General features: G+C 43.6%; 1 protein-coding gene across 3 annotated transcripts in view; it reads left to right on the top strand.

Annotated features, from left to right (window-relative positions):
• SMARCA2 (SWI/SNF related BAF chromatin remodeling complex subunit ATPase 2) overlaps nucleotides 1-18635 on the top strand; it is a gene marked incomplete at its 5' end in the record, with an annotated part of 169956 nt that overhangs the window by 104009 nt on the left and 47312 nt on the right. The gene's annotated exons all lie outside the window — the stretch shown is intronic.

Raw genomic sequence — 18635 nt, 5'->3', positions numbered from 1 at the left:
AGACCCACTAATGTTTTATGACCGATTGCCTTGCCATGCCTCACTCTCTCGGAGTTAGAATCAAAATGTGGAAGAGGGCCTTAGAGGACTTTTGAATTGCCCCCCCTCATTTCATGGTCTGTAATCGGAGTTTCACTTTTGCAAGTCTCGCAGAGAGAGCGTTCAGGACAGCGGCCTCTTCTACCTGCGTTATTTCCTAGACCCGAAGAACATTAACGCTGGAAGGTGCCCTTGTACTCTCTTGGTTTTACAGACGAAGCAGTCGAGGCCCCAAGAGGTTAGGTGATTCCGCAGGACCACACAGCTGGCTAGAAATAACAGAATCGGTGAGCGCTGATGCATTTGGGGGCTCGATGTCAGCTCAATCTGATCTGACCATCGCCAGCGCAGACTAGGGCCTGGGACTCGGATTACTGACACTTGGAAACAGTATTCTGTAGTTTGGGGGTTTTGTTTTTTGTTTTCTCTTCTTTGGAAAATGTCAGTTTCTCATTTTGACTGAGGAGTGTTATCTCCTACTGTTCGAGCACAGAAATATCAAAATGCTCCTAGGAGCCACGTGTGTGAGTGCTGAGGCCAGTGTGAATCTTCCCTTTGAAGGTTTAGCCGTAATCTCCGTTATTGGGAGCAGACTTAGTACCAGGATAGACAGAACAATCAGGGATGTGCGCTCCAGGCAGCGCCGGTAAATGCGTGCTGGAAATAATAAGCGTGGTTGGGTGAAAACCAAACAAAATAGAAGCTGTTTTTGTGAGTTGTTCATTTTATTGAAAGGGAATATAGTTCGCAAGCTTTGTAAAACATGGATTTTAGGACCTGGGCTGTAAGTAGGTAGGTGGGTCAAAAAGCGATGGGGGAAGTATTCTGAGATTGGATATCAAAGGTGGACAGGTCTTGGCACCATTTGAGATGTGACTTACTCAGGATGTTGTATGATGAGAGAGGCATGACCTAAATTTCGAAAAGATTGAAGCCTGTGGTATCCTGAAAAGAAAGAGACTAGGAAAGCATTGCTCATACTTATGGTTGAGCAATGGAATATGAAATGTAACTTTTGTGTGACTTTTACTGTCGCATCCAAATATTCCAGTGGCCTCAGAACATGGTTTTATGGATTTCTTTTGTTTCACTGTTGTGAGGTTGTAGTTGTATAGTTAACATCCATTCTGTAATGGGAAGAGATTTACTTTAATATTCATTTATGAGCTTGGGAAAATTCTTTTCCCTTTCTCTTTTATGTAAGCAGTAATTTGAATACCTGGAATATTGTAGGAGATGAGACAACAACCTAGGCCAACATTCTAAAGTCAGTCTTTATATAAGTATAATCTCCAGACACTACAAGCAAAATAATCTCATTTATTGGGCAAGAAGGTAGCTGAATTTATCATTTTTTCAATAATCAGTGGCAAATGCTCTTCAAAAAACAACGTTTTGAATCTTAGGAAGTTTTCAAGATTAGAATACTTCATTTTTTCTCTTCTTCATTCAGTTTATATCACTGATGATTAGCACCATGCTAACACACAGTAGAAACTCAGTGAATGCTTGTGAAGATTAAATGATAACCTTATAAGAGGAAAGTGGAAAGTTTCTACTTTACCAGTCATGTTAGGATAGTATCTGTGTATCTAGTAGACTTCCTTTCTTTTCTATGTAGTGTTTCTTCACTGGATTCACATCCTTTTGTCCATAACATGCACATCAAAATGGAAAACTAGTTTGTTTTACAAAACTACACCATGAAATTGATGTTCATAGTTTTCACCTTAAGGTGCCTTGCAAGATACCAGGTCACCCAAGAAGGACGAAACTGTTCTCAGTACAGCTTTACTGTAATACAGCTTTTTGTAATCCAATCTTCCGGAAAATGTGCATCCATATTTGGTATGAGCTGGTAACTTGCTATTAACCAGGCCATGCAATTAATGCAGAATGCCTCCTGGCCTAAGCATTCAAAATAGATGCTTGCAGTCGTTTGCTTTCTTGTTCACCAGCAGAAATCCTGTTTAATACTAGCCTGTTAAGCTTTTTGTGGTAATAAAATTTTATTCAAGGGTTTCTCATGGGCCTGGATGTGCAGAGATAGTCTCCACCGGCCGATGACTGAACACAGTGGGCGAACCTAGGCAATGCAGCCTTGAAAGGGAAGTTGGCCCGGACTCTTCTGTGAGAAATGCTGTAGCAGGGCTGCAGTCTCTCTCCTTTCTCCTGGCAGTGTTGTACCAAGCTGGCTTGGTAGAGGCATCGCAGACCCATAGAACCCCAGAGCTGGAGGCAGCTGAATGGAACAGCTCCCCACCCCGTGCTTAGATCACATTCTCTGCAGCACCCCTGCCAAGAGGCTGGCCATCAGTAGAGGAGACACTCTGCATTTTGTCTGCATTTTGACCCCTCCATGGTCAGCCCCAGCTGTTAGTTCTTCCTCCCTGTGAATGAATCCTCTTTCCTGGTAGCTGCTTCTCGCTGGTCCTGATCCTGTTCCCTGGGGTGAACAGAACAATATTTTGTCTGTCTTTAGCGTCACCTCCCACTGGATAAAACGTTCGAGGACTCATTTGCAGTTCGAATGAAGTCCCCTCCCCTCCTCTTTCTTTGGAACTCACCTCATCCTTCAGGGCCCAACTCAAATGCTCCCACTTCTGTGATGCCTTCACAAGTAAATACTAATTGCGTTTTCCCCGGGCTCTTGAATTTCTTGGCCTGTTCTTCTGTCACGGCTCAAATCCAACTTCCTAGCATTCTTGGTAGTTGCCGACATACTTGCTTTCCTGATGCGTTGATACGCTGGATCTTGTTAGGACTTCTGTGTGCAAATAGTCAGTGCCCATCGACTGCCAGATTGAAATAGCCCTGGATTGATGTATAAGAGTATAGCCTCGGATAATGTTCACTTCTGCAACAGATGGACCTAAACACGCCCTATTCGTGGGCCTGTCCAAAAAAGTAGAATTCTGTTTCGCACATAGAAGTCCAAGGTGGGTGTTTCTGGTTGGCGGGGGCAACTGTTCTCCACGTGGCCATTCAGGGATCCAGGCTGAAGAGTCTCTGTCCAGCTTAGTCATCCCTGTGCCTGTGAGCTGGAAGTGGGGAGCACAGCATGGAGTGGTGCGTGTTGAGTTCTAAGGACCAGGCCTGCCTGGATCTCTGTCACTTCCGCTCGCATCCCATTGGCTAGAACTCAGGCATGTGGCCACATTAGCTATAAGGGGGAGTGAGAGATGTGGTCTGTCTGTGGGCCCAGGAAGGTAAGATTTTGGTGATGAGACTGCAGTCTCTGCCTCAGAACACTTAGCTTGAATTGAAGTGCTATGGCCACTTTCTGTGAAAATTTTATTATGGTTTCATCACAAACAGGTTTTATTATATAATCATAGTATGCTAAAAATTCCCACAGTGTCCTTTAGACAATCAGTTTAGTTGGAAGATTTTAAAAAATTGTTCTGTATTCATGTTATTTTAAATGAAGAGGATCACAATTTCAAACACAGCTCAGTTTGTTTGTTTGTTTAAGGTTTTTAAAAATTGTTTTGAAATCCCAGTTTCCATTGAGGAAACCTAAATTTCTTTGGTGTTCGCCAGTCTCAAGTGAACTTCGTCTTTTTTTTTTTTTTTTTTTTTTTTTTTTTTGCGGTACGTGGGCCTCTCACTGTTGTGGCCTCTCCCATTACGGAGCACAGGCTCCGGACACGCAGGCTCAGCGGCCATGGCTCACGGGCCCAGCCGCTCCACAGCATGTGGGATCTTCCCGGACCAGGGCACGAACCCGTGTCCCCTGCATCGGCAGGTGGACTCTCAACCACTGCGCCACCAGGGAAGCCCTGAACTTCATCTTTTGGGAATAGTCAGTTCAACATCCATGCCCTGTATGCGCTTCTTCTCTCCTCTCCTCGGAGCTCCTTCCCATCTTCCTCCCCAAGGTGGCATCTGGATAGAGGGAGAAGCTAGGGTTTCATCATGGCATTGGGGCAGGCATCCTGTCCTGTGGATCTCTGATGGGCTCAATGCAGGACTACTGGTCTGTTCTGTCCCTGGAGGTATTGACGTGCAGCTGGTCCCACCTTATTCTTTTGGCGTCTTTGATGACATGTGCTGTTAAGGTCTGGGGTCCCGGCCCGAGTCTCTAGTGGTCAGCTTTCCTGCAGTCTGAAGTCCCATGAAGACTATCAGCCTCTCCGGTCTTGTAGTGCTCTCAGCTCTTTTGTGCCCTCATTGGGAATCTTCAAACTCTTGGTTGCTTTCTACCCACTGTGCTAGAACAGGCAAGAGAGTTCAGCCCCTTTTTGCAAAAATCGCTGCCTCACCAGCAGGGGGTTGTCAAGCCTGAAGCCTCTAGAATCTGATGGTTGGATGGGTCAGGGAGCTCTTTAAAACAAGCAATACAGAAACATCTTACTTTTGCAAGTTCTGTCAAAGTATCTGACCATATGAATGCACAGTGAGGGACCCTCCCAGAGCCTCGGGAGGGGCTTGTAAAGTGAGAGTCCTAAAGCTCATGTTTCATTAATGCCTTCATAGTAAATGTGCCTCTGGATATTTTTAGAGCCTCATACCTCTTGCTCCCTGCACCAACCCCCCCAAATATACCAGACTTGGAGCCTGAAGGGTGAGTATTCATTTCAGCCCCAGCTAGGTGTACTGCAATTCAGTCCTGGCATGAACTACCCAGAGTTAGACCCCACAAGTTAAAGGGCTCAGTTTCCCCAACAAGACTGGGCTCACTTCCGATGCCAGCCACACTTCGGGCGTCCCTGCACCACCTGCACTGCTGACTGACGGGCTCTAAATTCAGGGGTTCTCATGACCCTCTCAGGTTCAGGAATTCGCTACAGTGAATCACAAGGTCAGGAAAGCACTGCTGGTGGTTACAGTTTTATTATGAAAGATACAAATCAGGAGGACCAGCCAAATGAAGAGGGACATAGGATGATCTCTGGGAGGGGACACAGTTTCCCTGCCATCTCCTCATGGAATTGGGGGGCATCCAGCCCCCGGGCACATCAGTGTGCTCACCAACCAGGAAGCTCCACTGAGCAGAGTTATTACTGGGGTCTCATCTGCATGGGAGGGGCTGGCTCAATGGCTGACAGATACTGCAGGTAGCAATATCCTCAGGGCTGATCTCTCACTGCTCTCCCTCTCAACTCCTTTTCTCCCAGGGCAGAAGGCTCTCTATCTCGCCTTCCTGTCTTATAACAACTTCCCATACACACGTGGCCCAGCCATGGTGCTCTTCACTGTGGCTTCTAGAGCAGTTCTGGGGATCCCTGTCCACCTGGCTTACCTCCTGATTCCAAGGAGCCTTTGGAATTGAGGGAACTCCTCTCCATCAAGGAAGCCTGATTTAGACTGCTGTCTGATGGTAGACTCGCAAATCCTCTTTTGGAAGTCAGTGTTGTCATTTTGTCTTTTTGGGGTCGTCTTTGTTTACCACTTTATCTTCATCCTCCTCAAGGCAATAGGTGACTCCCCTGAACAGGGAATGGTCCCTTTAGAAAGTGTGGAAGAGAATACTAATGTGGTTTTAAAAGTATTATGTCCATTACCATTTTATAGCTTTCCCATGGGGTACCCAAGGTGGTAACAGTGCTCTGTTACGTATTGTGTGTGTGTGTGTGCGCGCGCGCATTTGCACATAACCAGTAATTGGCTCATGTTGATAATTTCTTGGAAAAACATCTTTATTTATGTGTGAGGGCAAGCATTAGTAGAGCTAAATTGGCAGGCATCTGATGAGCCCAAGGGGTCAGGTGTTTTTGGTTTAACTTCAGCCAGGTGTGCACGGGCTGTGATGTTGCTAGTATTGTAGTCATGATTGGGGCAGGAGCTCTGGAAAACTGGGGCGTCTGTAAGGCTAAACAGTGGGAGGGTGAATTCCGGAATGCCTGGTTTTTCTGTTCTTCCTGTCCTTGGTCCTTCTGCCAACTTCAGAATCCTTCCCTTCCTAAACATTTAGTGACATCCCAGCATTTAATTGCCAAGTGATTGATTCGTGCCCTTCAGCACTTGAAGATAATTGGAATGCAATCTAAATTATGTGCTCTGTACAATATTTAACTGCCAGCCTGACGGAGGGAACCAACTTTGGAATATGCTTTTGTTTCAAAGTCGATCTGATGTCTCAGAACTGTAATTTGGAAAGGTTCTTGTTTGCTGGTGTCTCTCACCGCGGTCCTTATGTATGAGTGTGAGGATGCTTCTTTTCGTATACTTTATAAGCCCCTGGTGATGGTATAAGCTCTGTTTCTACAGTGCCCTGTACTGTTCGGTCCCAAACCATGTTATGTAAATGATGGGGGTAAGACTCACTTCCTCAGATCTTTAAATCTCATGATAGACACAGCTAGTTTTAGAAGCCCCAGAATTTCCAGAGGGACCTTGAGGAAAGGCAGCACAGAACATCATTTTTCCCTTCAACCAGTCTGTCACCAGATAAGAGCCTGAGTTTTCCACAATCTCGGTGCCTGAATGACATCTCCATAGTTAGGTCTAACTGACCCCTAAACGGATTTTTGGGGTTTCCCCTTCCCACAGCTCAAAGTGGAGAGAACAGAGTAAGAGACTCCTGAACCATATAATAATAGAGGGAATCAGTAAAGTAACATGTAACAGGAGTAACACGCAGGAGTTTACCTGTGTGTCTTGAAAAGCTACCTAACACCAGGTTGGAAATACAGGATGAGGTCCCGTAGTCAGCTTTCCACTACCACCAGCCTGTGCTAAAACCTACGCAGGGAAAAAGGCAGAGAAATCCAAGGAAAGGTAGTCACAAAGAACTGGAAAAAGTACCGAGAAAGTTTAAAGAAGTTAGGATTTCAAACAAAATATTTGAAATTCTGTTGAAATGCACAATGAGAAATAACAAAATATTTCCTCATCTATACGAAGAGGATTTTTCTCTCTCTAGAAATCTTTGAAACGGGATAATGTCTCCTCTGTTTGGGCTGGATTAAGTACGATATGATCCAGCCTGAAACCAGACAGGGGCTGGAATCTCCTAGCCGTAATCACAGCTGAGAGCATCAGTGATTCTTCGAGATGTCCTTTTCTCCCAAAAGACCTCACTTTACACGGGCAAGGGTTTGGGGGATCCTTTATCTAAAGTATAATGTGCATAATACCTTTAGTATTTTGCTTTGTCACTTTATATCATCTTTCCTTGCTTTTTGTTAAAAGACATAAAAATTCATTTTCTTCTTCTTTTACCAAATGGCATTTTTTAGCTTTTCACCCTGAGTCATCAGACTTACTGGGGCAAAATGGCTAGCAAGCTGCATTTCCGTTTTTATACACAAGGGAGAGCTAAGGCCCTAGAAAATGGATTTGGGTTTTGCCAAATTCAAGGTCCTTCAGCACTTCAGGAAGGAAGTATTGAACTAATTAACGATGGTCAGAGTTGTGAATTGTCTGGGGGAAAAACATTTGATGGTAGTAGAAGAATTTTGATAACTTTCTATAATTTTTATTTTATTCTTAAGTCCATTGGCTAGATTGTTTTCACAGCGATTGGACCTGATATGTTCCTTTTGGTCAAAATTCAGTAGGGTCAGTTGAATAGAAGAAAGTATCCTCAGAGGGCCAACTAAAATACTAAATATATTAAAGGCGAGAAGGGAGAGAGACCTGTTTCAATTGATTTTTAAAACAGTGATGCCTGGAAATTCTAGTCTCAAATTTTTAACCATTTGAAATTGGGGTTCAGCTCTGAAATCTAACTCAGACATTTAAAGTAACCATGGATCTGGCTTACAGATTCTAAGGAGCCCAAATAAGTTCACGTTATCTTTAACCACTGCATAGAAATAGATGGTTTTAGAAATATATGTGGCTGCTTTTCTGAATCAAGATTTGTTTTCTGTTCTGTTCTTTTTTACTTTTTTTTTTTTTTTTTGCTGTACGCGGGCCTCTCACTGTTGTGGCCTCTCCCGTTGCGGAGCACAGGCTCCGGACGCGCAGGCTCAGCAGCCATGGCTCATGGTCCCAGCCGCTCCACGGCATGTGGGATCCTCCCGGACCGGGGCATGAACCCATGTTCCCTGCATCGGCAGGTGGACTCTCAACCACTGTGCCACCAGAGAAGCCCTTTTTTTTTTAAATCAATAAAGCTATTAAATCTTTTTTTTTAATTTATTTATTTTTGACAAATAAAAGGTGTATGTACATAAGGTGTATCATGTGATGTTATGATATAGGTCTACATTGTGAAATGACTTCATTCTCCCAGTGAGGCTTGGGGAAGGTACAGTTTTTTAAAGAAGTTAGAGACAGGGCAGGGGACTTTACCGTTACTGTGCTCATGTCTGGGTGGGTGTCAGAACTATGTCTTTGATGTCTACCTCTCAAGGGAGTTTAGGATTGTGGATAAGAGATTAAAACCTTAGAATCTGATGAACCAGGGTTCAAATCCCAGCTCCACCTATTTTGCCCTGTGACCTTGGGTACCTAGTGTAACCTCTCGTAGCTTCCTTGTAGAATGGGGGAAATACTAGCTCATTCCTCGTAGAATTTTCTGAAGTTTAAATGTGTAACACAGAACTGGGTATATAAAGATTACCAAAAAAATAGCTAGTAAGGGAAAAGTGTTATTTCAGAGAAAAACCTAGGTGATAAGAAAAGAAGAAATAAAACAGTTCTGTTGTGTGTCTCAAATGCAAGGTTTGGGGCAACAGAAGAAAAGTAAAAGGGGTGGAGAAAGAGGCCCCCATCCTCATTCATAAGTGGGATTAAGGAGGGTGACACGTTTCTTTGCTGAGTATGTTATGGGACATGCCCACAGGCTTATTCACCTCAAGCCCTCCAACCTGTACTCACTCAGCTATAAACTCTTTGCATTCTGGTTTTCTACTCCTCCGTGGCTGCAGGAAGAGCACAGGGCTAGCGGTCATAAAGCTGGTATGTGGGTCCCTGCCCTGCTGCCAGCTAGGTGTGTGATCTTGGTCAGGCCTCTTGATCCGGGGTGGAGTTGCATTCTCTTTAACGTGCTGGGTCTCCTCCACCTACCTAAAGACAACCTCTGAAATCACATGAAGCTGGTTTCTTTTTCCTTCTTACTGTGCTTTTAGTAATGATCATCCCCTGCTTTCTGATCAGTGGGTCCATTGATGGAGGCTGTTAAAAAGCACATTCCAGTCAACGCCCATTTATTGAACATTGCGGTGCATGCATGGGGAGAGTGGTGTTAGTTGTCAAACTCGTGTTCCTCACCGTGGCTGGCCTGCCTTATTAGTGCGATTAAGAGCCAGATTTGAGAAATGCTATTAGAGATAACATTGCACACTTAGCCACCTTAAAGAGCTTGTCAAGAGCAGGTCTCTAGGTGTACGCAGATGGGAGTTAATAGAGATTAAAAGATTGTGAGATGAACTAACTTTGGTAGGGCTTTTAACTGTTCAGGAATCAGCAGAGTTTAAACAACATGCATCCTCCTTCATGTTAGACTTTTAGTGTCATGTCTCCAGGGATGTTATTGACGAGTTTCCCTCCTCCCACCCTCAGACTCTGGAGGACGGAAGGGCTGCTGCTCTTTGGCACATGGTGTGGCCTCCAAACACGGTCGGCAATGGCGTTCCATCTCCTGGCTATTTCTGGGAGACCCGAGCCTCCCTAACAGCCACACCTGTACTCCTCGGGCTTTCTCGCCACCCTGCTTGGCCTCCAGTGGAGGAGAAATACGGCATAGTGTATCCCCCATCCACCTTGACAAAAGAAAAAGGGATTGGGGGATTTAGGTACCAAAACGATGAGTTGAATGAAGCATGTGACATTTGCAGATTGCTGGTGTTTTAGAGAATAACTTTCCTCTTTGTTCAGGACAGTTCAGGTGGCTATTCAGAGAGGTCAGAGGGCACTTTCCAAAGCACATAGCATCTCTGATGACCCCCTACCCCCAGCGCCGCTCCCCACATCAACCCCTCCGGCAGCCTCCCTCAAATATAATTGAATCCAAGCACTTTAACAGGGTCTCCAAGGCCATGGCCATCTGGCCTCTGCCTGGCCCTCGAATCTCATCTTCTCTTGCTCTCTGGGTGGCTGCCGCACTGGGCTGTCTTTCTGATCCTGTGCACTTCCAGGAAGGCTCCTTCCCAGATTGTCCATGGTTGTCTCCTTGTCCTAATGGTCGCTTTCCAGACAGACCCTCCCTGACTACCCTAGCTGAAAGAGCCAGGCCCTGCCGGTAAGTGTCACATAACCTATGTTAATTTCTTTATCGCCCTCGCCACCATCTAAAGGTTATCTCATTGGCTTCTTCCATCGGTACTAAGCTCCAGGAAAGCCAGGGACCTCTCCTGTCTAGTCCACTGCCATATCCCAGCACTGGGACAGTACCTCATGCATAGTAAGCACTCCATAAATAGTTGTGAATAAGTGAATGTACCAGCCAGAGACGAGGGCTAGGAGAGAAGGTTTGGTTACACTCCATGTCCTTTTGGTTACGTCAGTAGAATCCTGTGTTGTTGTTGTTTACCAGTGTGGATCAAGGTAGAAATTACTGGCATTCTTTCCCATTAGATTCACAATCTGTGTCTTCATGTAAAGATTTCCTACCTAAAAGAATGCTAAAGGCATGCAGTTTTGACATAAGTGCTCTTGAGGTTTTCAAGAGTTTGAAGGCTCTGTTCTAATTTCAGAACACACTGATGAAGATTGTTTAAATACGCATAAAAAATACAACCATTGCTTCAACCCAGCTATTCCTTGGAAATTCTCCTAGATTTTACAACAGCTGTCTTCCAGCTTAAACCCTCATTTCTTTTTCAACAAAAACCAGATTAATATATCTAATCTAACTCAAAATGAAAAGGCGAAAAAGAAAGTACTAAATTAATTGGGTTTTCATTTCTATTTTTGTACAAGAGAGCCTCCAACGGAGAATGCTGATTTTAAGTATAAGACCATGTACCTTTTATGTGGCTTCCTTTCTTATTTTCTATTAAAGAATGTTGAACTGTCGGAATCATGAGAAATTGTAGACAGGACCATGAAACTTTGCTGCAGGCAAAGCTGGATTCTTGTTCTGCCACTCCTACTGAAATCCAATATTTAAGGTCTCTATGGTCGTAGTCCATCGTAAAAAGTATATTCCTAATGCACGACACCGTTTTTTAAAAATATCTTTCCCTTGGGCCTTGTAGAATATTTTCCAAAGATTATTTAAAATGATATCCTCAAAACTTCAGCTTTACCGAGGCTGCCAGTAGTTCTGTTCTCTTCCATAGTTTGCCTCTCCTAACTTAGTGGAATGCCAGGCCTCAGGGCATCAGGATATCAGGGCTCTGGTTCCAGATGTATTATTGTTTGGTTGTGTGACATCTTGGATAAGTCAGTTCACCTCCCTGGGCCTGTTTTCTTGTCAATACATTGGAGTCATGAAGTAAGAGATGGGGGTGAGGAAGAGAGCACAGCCCGTCTCTCCTGCCTGCCCTTCTTTCCTTTGGCTTTGTCTTTGATGGCCCTAGAAAGGACTATGTGGGTTTGCCCTGGTCTGGATCCAACTGACACTCGACCGCCAGGAACTAAAACTCAGAGGGGTGTGGGTGAGATTTTTCTCCTTGTTCTTAGCCAGGCTTTCTCTCAAAAATGCAGCCTGACAAGGGGTTCTGTAGCATGTTGGTGGACTCAGTACCTGATCTAGTGTACAGGACTAACTGGTTGTTGGTAACGTTTGGATAGTTGAGCTGAGTCCTGTGTGCTGACAGTATATGATGGACAGGATACCAGCGTGGTCGAGCCAGTGAAGGGAATACCTACCTGCCAGCGGGGGCTGCTTTCTCTACTCAGGTAGCTGGGGGCTTCAGCAATTCTGTACAGACCAAGACCAAGAATTTTCTAGTTCTTTGCCATCAGTAAGAAACTACCCACCTTGCCATTTTTTTTTTAATCCCTTGTACCAAGCAGAGTACAAAACAGCTGCTAAAAATGGATCTGTTTTGTTCATTGAAACATATCAACTCTCCTCGCCCAAGTATCAAGACCAAATCTGTTTGCATTTACTTTAATTAAAAAAAAATACACTAATGTCATGGGACATTATTGGAAGGTCTGGGAAGGATATTGTGGCGTCTAACAGATTACATTGTTAACATTCCACGGGAATCCCTGGCATGAACATGTGTTTTTGCAAAAGAATTAACAAACCCAGTTTAGGGGTTTTATTTGCCACCATTTTATCGTGTTACATAAATCTAATGAATGACTGTTTATTAGTAGTTTTATGAATTGTATCTTTCTGCGTTTTTATAGTCAGCACCCAGAACACCTGGAGCTTAATATTTTTTAAGAAAAGTAAAGTTTAAAATAAAGTTTATTTGAAGGGATTTTCTCCATCATAAAAGCATAATGAGAAATATGGAAGATGGAGGGAAAGAAAACAGAATCACCTGTGGTCTCATTGACCTTCACACCTAGGTTGGAAAAGGAGCCAAGTAAAATCACAGACAGGGATTACTTTGGTGCCCTTACGTTCAGGATTATTTTTAACCTGTTATGAGGCTTGGCTCTTCTGTAGAGTTTCAATAAATCCCAAGCCATGATGACCATCAGGCCCCAGCCTGTTGTTGGTAGCATTTGCATGTCCTTCCATTCAGTCTTAAGAACACCCTGTTTTCCTGGGCACCCACTGCCAAGGGACTGACTTTTTTTGTAGGACCATTAAAGCACATGTGGGGGCTTGCCTTCCCACACTAGAATAGCGATTTTTGCTTCTTCTCATAAACAGGGCTTTTATGTCTCCACTTCAAGTTTCACAGGCTGTTTTCCCCTCTCTTTTAAAGACAGCTTTCCGATTCCACCAAAAAACTGTGAGAACTCAGTAATAAATGAATTCAGTAAAGTGACAGGGTACCAAAAAAACAGTATGCAAAAGTCAGTTGTGTTTCTATATACCAACAACAAATTATCAGAGAGAAAAATTAAGAAAACAGTCCCCCTTAGAATTGTATCAAAAATGATAAAATACATAGGAATAAATTTAACCAAAGAGGTAAAAGACCTGTACACTGAAAACTGTGTCACTGGTGAAATAAATTGAAGAAGACACAAAGAAATGGAAATTTCTATTTCATGCTCATGGATTGGAAGAGTTAGTCATGTTAAAATGTCCATATTACCGAAAGCAATATATAGATTCAGTGCAATCCTTATTAATTCCAATGACTTTTTTTTTTTTTTGAGTTTTTGTGGTATTATATTTAGTTATCTTGGCTGGTTTAATCACATTGTTGTTGTTGTTTATTTTTTGGTTGTGCCACACGACATGTGGGATCTTAGTTCCCCGACCAGGGATTGAACCTGCACCCCCAGCATTGGAAGCGTGGAGTCGTAACCACTGGACTGCCAGGGAAGTCCCCCAATGACATTTTTCACAGAAATAGAACAAACGATCCTAAAATATTTATGGAACCATAAAAGACCCTGAATAGCCAAAGTAATCTTGAGAAAGAAGAACAAATCTGGAGGCATCACTCTCCCTAATTTCAAACTGTATCACAAAGCTGTAGTAATCAAAATGTTATGGTATTGGCATAAAAACAGATACACAGATCAGTGAAACAGAATAAAGAGCCCAGAAGTAAACCCATGTATATATGGCCAATTAATTTATGACTATGGAGGCAAGAATATACAATGGAGAAAGGAAGGTCTCTTCAATAAATGGTGTTGTGAAAACTGGACAGCAGAAGGATAAAACAAGACCACCGTCTTATACCATACACAAAAAATTAACTCCAAATGGATCAAAGACTTGAATGTAAGATCTGAAACAATAAAACTCCTAGAAAAAACCGTAGGCAGTAAGCTACCTGACATCAGTATCGGTGATGAATTTTGTATCTGACTCCAAAAGAAAAGTCAGTAAAAACAAAAATAAACAAGTGGGACTACATCGAACTAAGAAGCTTCTGCACAACAAAGGAAACCATCAACAGAATGAAAAGACGACCTACTAAATAGGAGAAAATATTTGCAAATTATATACCCAACAGGGGGTCAATATCCAAAATATATAAAGAACTTATAAAAATAGCAAAAAAAAAATCTGATTAAGAAATGGGCAGACGATCTGAATAGACATTTTTCCAAAAAAGACATACAGATTGCCAACAGGCATATGAAAAGATGTCTCATCATAAAGGAAATGCAAATCAAAACCACAGTGACATCACTTCTACCTGTTAGAATGGCTATTCTCAAAAAGACAAGAAATAACAAGTGTTGGTAAGGATTTGGAGAAGAGGGGACCTTCCTGCTGGTGGGAACGTTAACTGGTGCAGCCACTATGGAAAACAGTATGGAGGTTCCTCAGGAAATTCAAAATAAAACTACCATATGACCTAGCCACTCCACTTCTGGGTATTTATCCAAAGGAAGCAAAATCACTACCTTGAAAAGATAATATGCACCCCCATGTTCACTGCAGCATTACTTACAATAGACAAGATACGGGAACAACCCAAGTGTCCATCAGTGGATGAATGGATAAAGAAAATGTGGTGTGTATATGCAATGGAATTCTACTCAGCTGTAAAAAAGAACAAAGAAATCTTGCCATTTTCAGCAACATGGATGGACCTTGAGGAGATTACGCTAAGTGAAAGAAGTCATACAGAGAAAGACATACCATATGATTTCATTTATATGTGGAAATTAAAAACAAAACAAATGAACAAACGAGAACAGAATGATGTTTGCCAGAGGGGAGGAAGGTTAGGGAGTAGGTGAAAATGGGTGAAGGGAGTCAAGAGGTACAAACTTCCAGTTATAAAATAACTAAGTCATGGGGATGGAATATACAGCACGGTGACTTATAGTCAGTAATACTGTAGAGCACACTCGAAAGTTGCCAAGAGAGTAAACCCTAAAAGTTCACATTGTGTGGTGATGGATGGTAATGGGACTTATTGGCGGTGATCCTTTTGCAAGGTATAAAGATGCTGGATCATCATGTTGTACACCTGAAACCTATATAATGTTATATGTCAACTGTACCTCAATAAAAAAAATTTTTAAGAAGTAAAGATAACTTTTCACCTCTCTCCTGTTACACAGTTGGTGTTTTGTTTTGTTTTGTTTTGTTTTTACTGTCATTAAGTCAGTTCACATCACACCATACCCCTCCCTAGGACTGAGTTCTTAATCCAAGTTTATTCCCATAGAATTTTCAGGACTTTTCTTGAGCCAAATCAGACCCTTTCTCTCTCAGCTCCTGTACATCCTCTCCCTTCTCTGTACCAGACAGTGCTAGGCTGAGTGCTGTAAATACACATCGCACCTTAATACCCTTACAGACTTGGACTGGGTATTATTTCTCCCATTTTACAGATGAGGCACTAAGCCTCATAGGCCTGGAAGATGGTTTTGGGATTTAGCATTTAGTTTGTTTTTAAATATTGAATGTTGAATGTATTGCCTTTTAGATTTTGAAAACGCACATCAGGGCAAGTCTGTGGGAGTATGGGGCTTGGTAAAAGACAAATCACATCCCAGTTCACAGCCCCTTTTACCCACTCAATGTACCTCCTCCTGGCCTGCTATTTCGGCCGCTGCTTGAAAAGGTGCAGGAGCTCAAGTCAGATCAGCAACAGGTGAATCTCTTGATGACCCTGGGAGGGCCCGCTGCTGGAGAATGTTGAGACAGCCTCCGGGACGGGAGGTAAGACGCACCTCGTGAAGGCTGTTAGCCCCACCACTCCTCGAGAAAAGGCCTCCTTTGTGGGCTTCCTTCTACCCAGCAGCGGGCTCGGGGCTTTTGGGGACTCAGGTCAGTTTCTCTACCCTTCTTGTTGCCTTTTTCTAGGGGGCCCAGGGCCCCTCCCTTTCTCTTTACCTGTTCACTTGAGTTGCCCACACAGCTCTGCCTCTGAGCTAAGTGAGCTGTGTTGATCTTCGTGGCTTGTCCCGCTTAGAGGGTCCTTTCTGCCAGTGGGGTTGGATATCTTATTTAAACCATTTAACACCCAAAGCTGGATCAAGGCAGAAGATTGTATAATTACCAGTTAAAATAGAGGCAGTTTAAAGAGGTGAGCTGCAGCAGGGCAAACAAAACGCAAAAATCTTCATTTTGCCCCATTTATCTGGCTTAGTTTAATTCGCTGTATAATCCTGTAGCCTTTCCCTGAACGGTGATCTTTTAAGCCAGACCTTAGAATGTACTTCCCTGGTAAACCCTGTCATTTTGAGAAGGAAAAAGAGTAAACAGTAAAGACTTAATTTTATTTCAGCAAGATTTTGGGGTCCCACTGGTAAGCAAGGCATCAATCTAAATGCCTTGGGAGGCTATTTTTATTTAAATGACTTTTTAAAAAAATTCCAAAAGAGATTTCAGACCGATAGGAGATTCAGACATATTTTAAGACAAAGCCAAAACTCATACCAAGCAGATTTAAATAAATAGTGAATAAAAGTACCTGTAATATACTGTGAAATTACAGGGGAAAGAGATCAAGTACAGTATTATGAATGAAATGGCATTTTAGCCGTTTCTGAAAAGAGATGAGCAAGATTTGGATAGGAATGAGGGGTCCGGAGGGTCAGGGTGCCAGGCTAAGGGAGCCGCAAAGAGACATGGAAATGTGACTCACGCTACTGTGCCCCTGTGTTGGGAGCTGAGAGTTTTTTGTTTGCGGTACGCGGGCCTCTCACCGCTGCGGCCTCTCCCGTTGCGGAGCACAGGCTCCGGACACGCAGGCTCAGCGGCCATGGCTCACGGGCCCAGCCGCTCCGCGGCATGTGGGATCTTCCTGGACCGGGGCACGAACCCGTGTCCCCTGCCTCGGCAGGCGGACTCTCAACCACTGCGCCACCAGGGAAGCCCGGGAGCTGAGAGTTTTTATAGAGACTGGAGTGGAAAAGAAAAACTAGGGTGGAGGCTCTGCATGACCAAAGAATCTGGGCTTTATTGTCTTCCACAGAAAGAATGGCAAGCCTGAACATTTCTGAAATCTGAGAATGAGTGATGTGTCCCTCCATTTAAATGGAGAACAGATAACCATTTGCATTATAAAGGATGAATTTAAAGGGCCCAAGGGAGAGGATGAGGAAGATCTCTTAAGGGAGGCCATTATACAATATTTGACCCTGTGAAGGGAAAACGAGACCAAGGGCAAGGAGATGACTGTTGATCAACTATTTTAGAGGTAACTGCGGTGACTGACAGGACGTGGCCTATAAGAAGGGAAACTGATGATTTTAAAGATTTTAAATAGAAATTCAGGATAATTGGGGGTGGGGGTAGGGAATGCTGCTGCTCTTCAATGAAATAGAAGGATCCAGAAATGAAACACTCGTTCTGTTGGAAGAAAAGTGATGGATTTAATTTGGCACTTTGGGTAGGATATTGGAAATCCTGGCTGGCTACTCCAAAGAGAAGGCCAGGCTAGAGAGAGAATTTTTGAAACTGAGTGCCTTGAGGTCCCACTTGAAGCCAGGGGCAGTTTGGATCTCCACGGAAGATTCTACGTCCCGAATACGGGATTGGCCTCCTCACAGGTACCGGCCATCAATAGTGAGGGGCTGCTCAGAGAGCACCCGGCACATGGAGAATTGTGAGTCTGTGTCCAGCCTGCTCGGCAGAAGGCACCCCCGTCTAGGAGCCTTCACGGGGTGTGTCTCAGAGCCCCTCTAGGAGAGCGGTTTGGAAGTTCCCCAGCAGCAAGTCCTCCCAGGCTCGTTAAGAGACATCTCACCTGTTGCTGATGAGGACATCAGACCTATTAGTGATGCCTGCTGTGTACTCAGAAGGGGCGACTGACCACAGCTGACTGCCTATTTACAATCAGTGAGAATGAAAAAAAAAAAAAAGAGGGCCTGAGGAAAACTTGGGGAACCTTTACTTAAGGGAAGGAAAATGTGGTGAAAAAAGGTAGGAAATCCCAAGACCAGAGCGTTTAAAGGAAAAAGAGATTTTAAATAAGGAGCAATGGAAGAGAAATAAAATAGGCTTTAGAGGAGATTAATGGATATGGGATACAGGAAACTTTGGGCAACTTTTGAAAAATATCAGTGTCCTGGTTGCCAAAGGAATTTTACTGTGTGGTCAGGAAGGAGAGTCGTCAGTATCGACGACTGTAGAAGTTGATAGTAAAGGGAAGGTGAGAAGTGGGATGAGGACTAGAGAGGGATGTAGGGAAGATAGGGTTTGATGCTAGAGTTGATAACTTTGTATTTGAGGGTTAACAGAGAAACATCTAGAACAAATAACACTTGAACTCAATCGTAGTATTCACTAAGCTGGTAGATATCTAGGAGCAGTTTTCCCAGGGAACCCTGTCTAAACGCTGAGTTTGTGTTCGACTGTATTTATACTCCCTAAATTTTCCTTCCCAGTACTGTAGGGGAACTGAGAAAAATAAGGCATAGTCTCTAAGGGGGAAAAAAAAAAAGACCTTTCACAGCTGGAGAAGATCTGAGTAGAGAGTGGATCACTGAAGCAGGGACCACAATCATGAATACGAGGGTTTGGGAAAGACACTCCAGGTGCGGAGCGTGAGAAATCACAAAGACGGGAAGAAGCGTAGCATGCTCTGGGGAGGGACCGGGCTTGTGATCCTTGTTCTGCGTGTGTTCCCATACCAGGAAAGAAGGCAGGTCAGCAGGGGGAAGATCAGGGCCTGGTGATCCCAAGGCTCTAGGCATGAGAC

This window comes from Hyperoodon ampullatus (genome assembly GCF_949752795.1).
Source record: "Hyperoodon ampullatus genome assembly, chromosome: 6".
Taxonomy (NCBI): Eukaryota; Metazoa; Chordata; class Mammalia; order Artiodactyla; family Ziphiidae; genus Hyperoodon; species Hyperoodon ampullatus.
The sequence above is the reverse complement of the archived record's forward strand: the minus strand, read 5'-3'. Positions and strand labels throughout refer to the sequence as shown.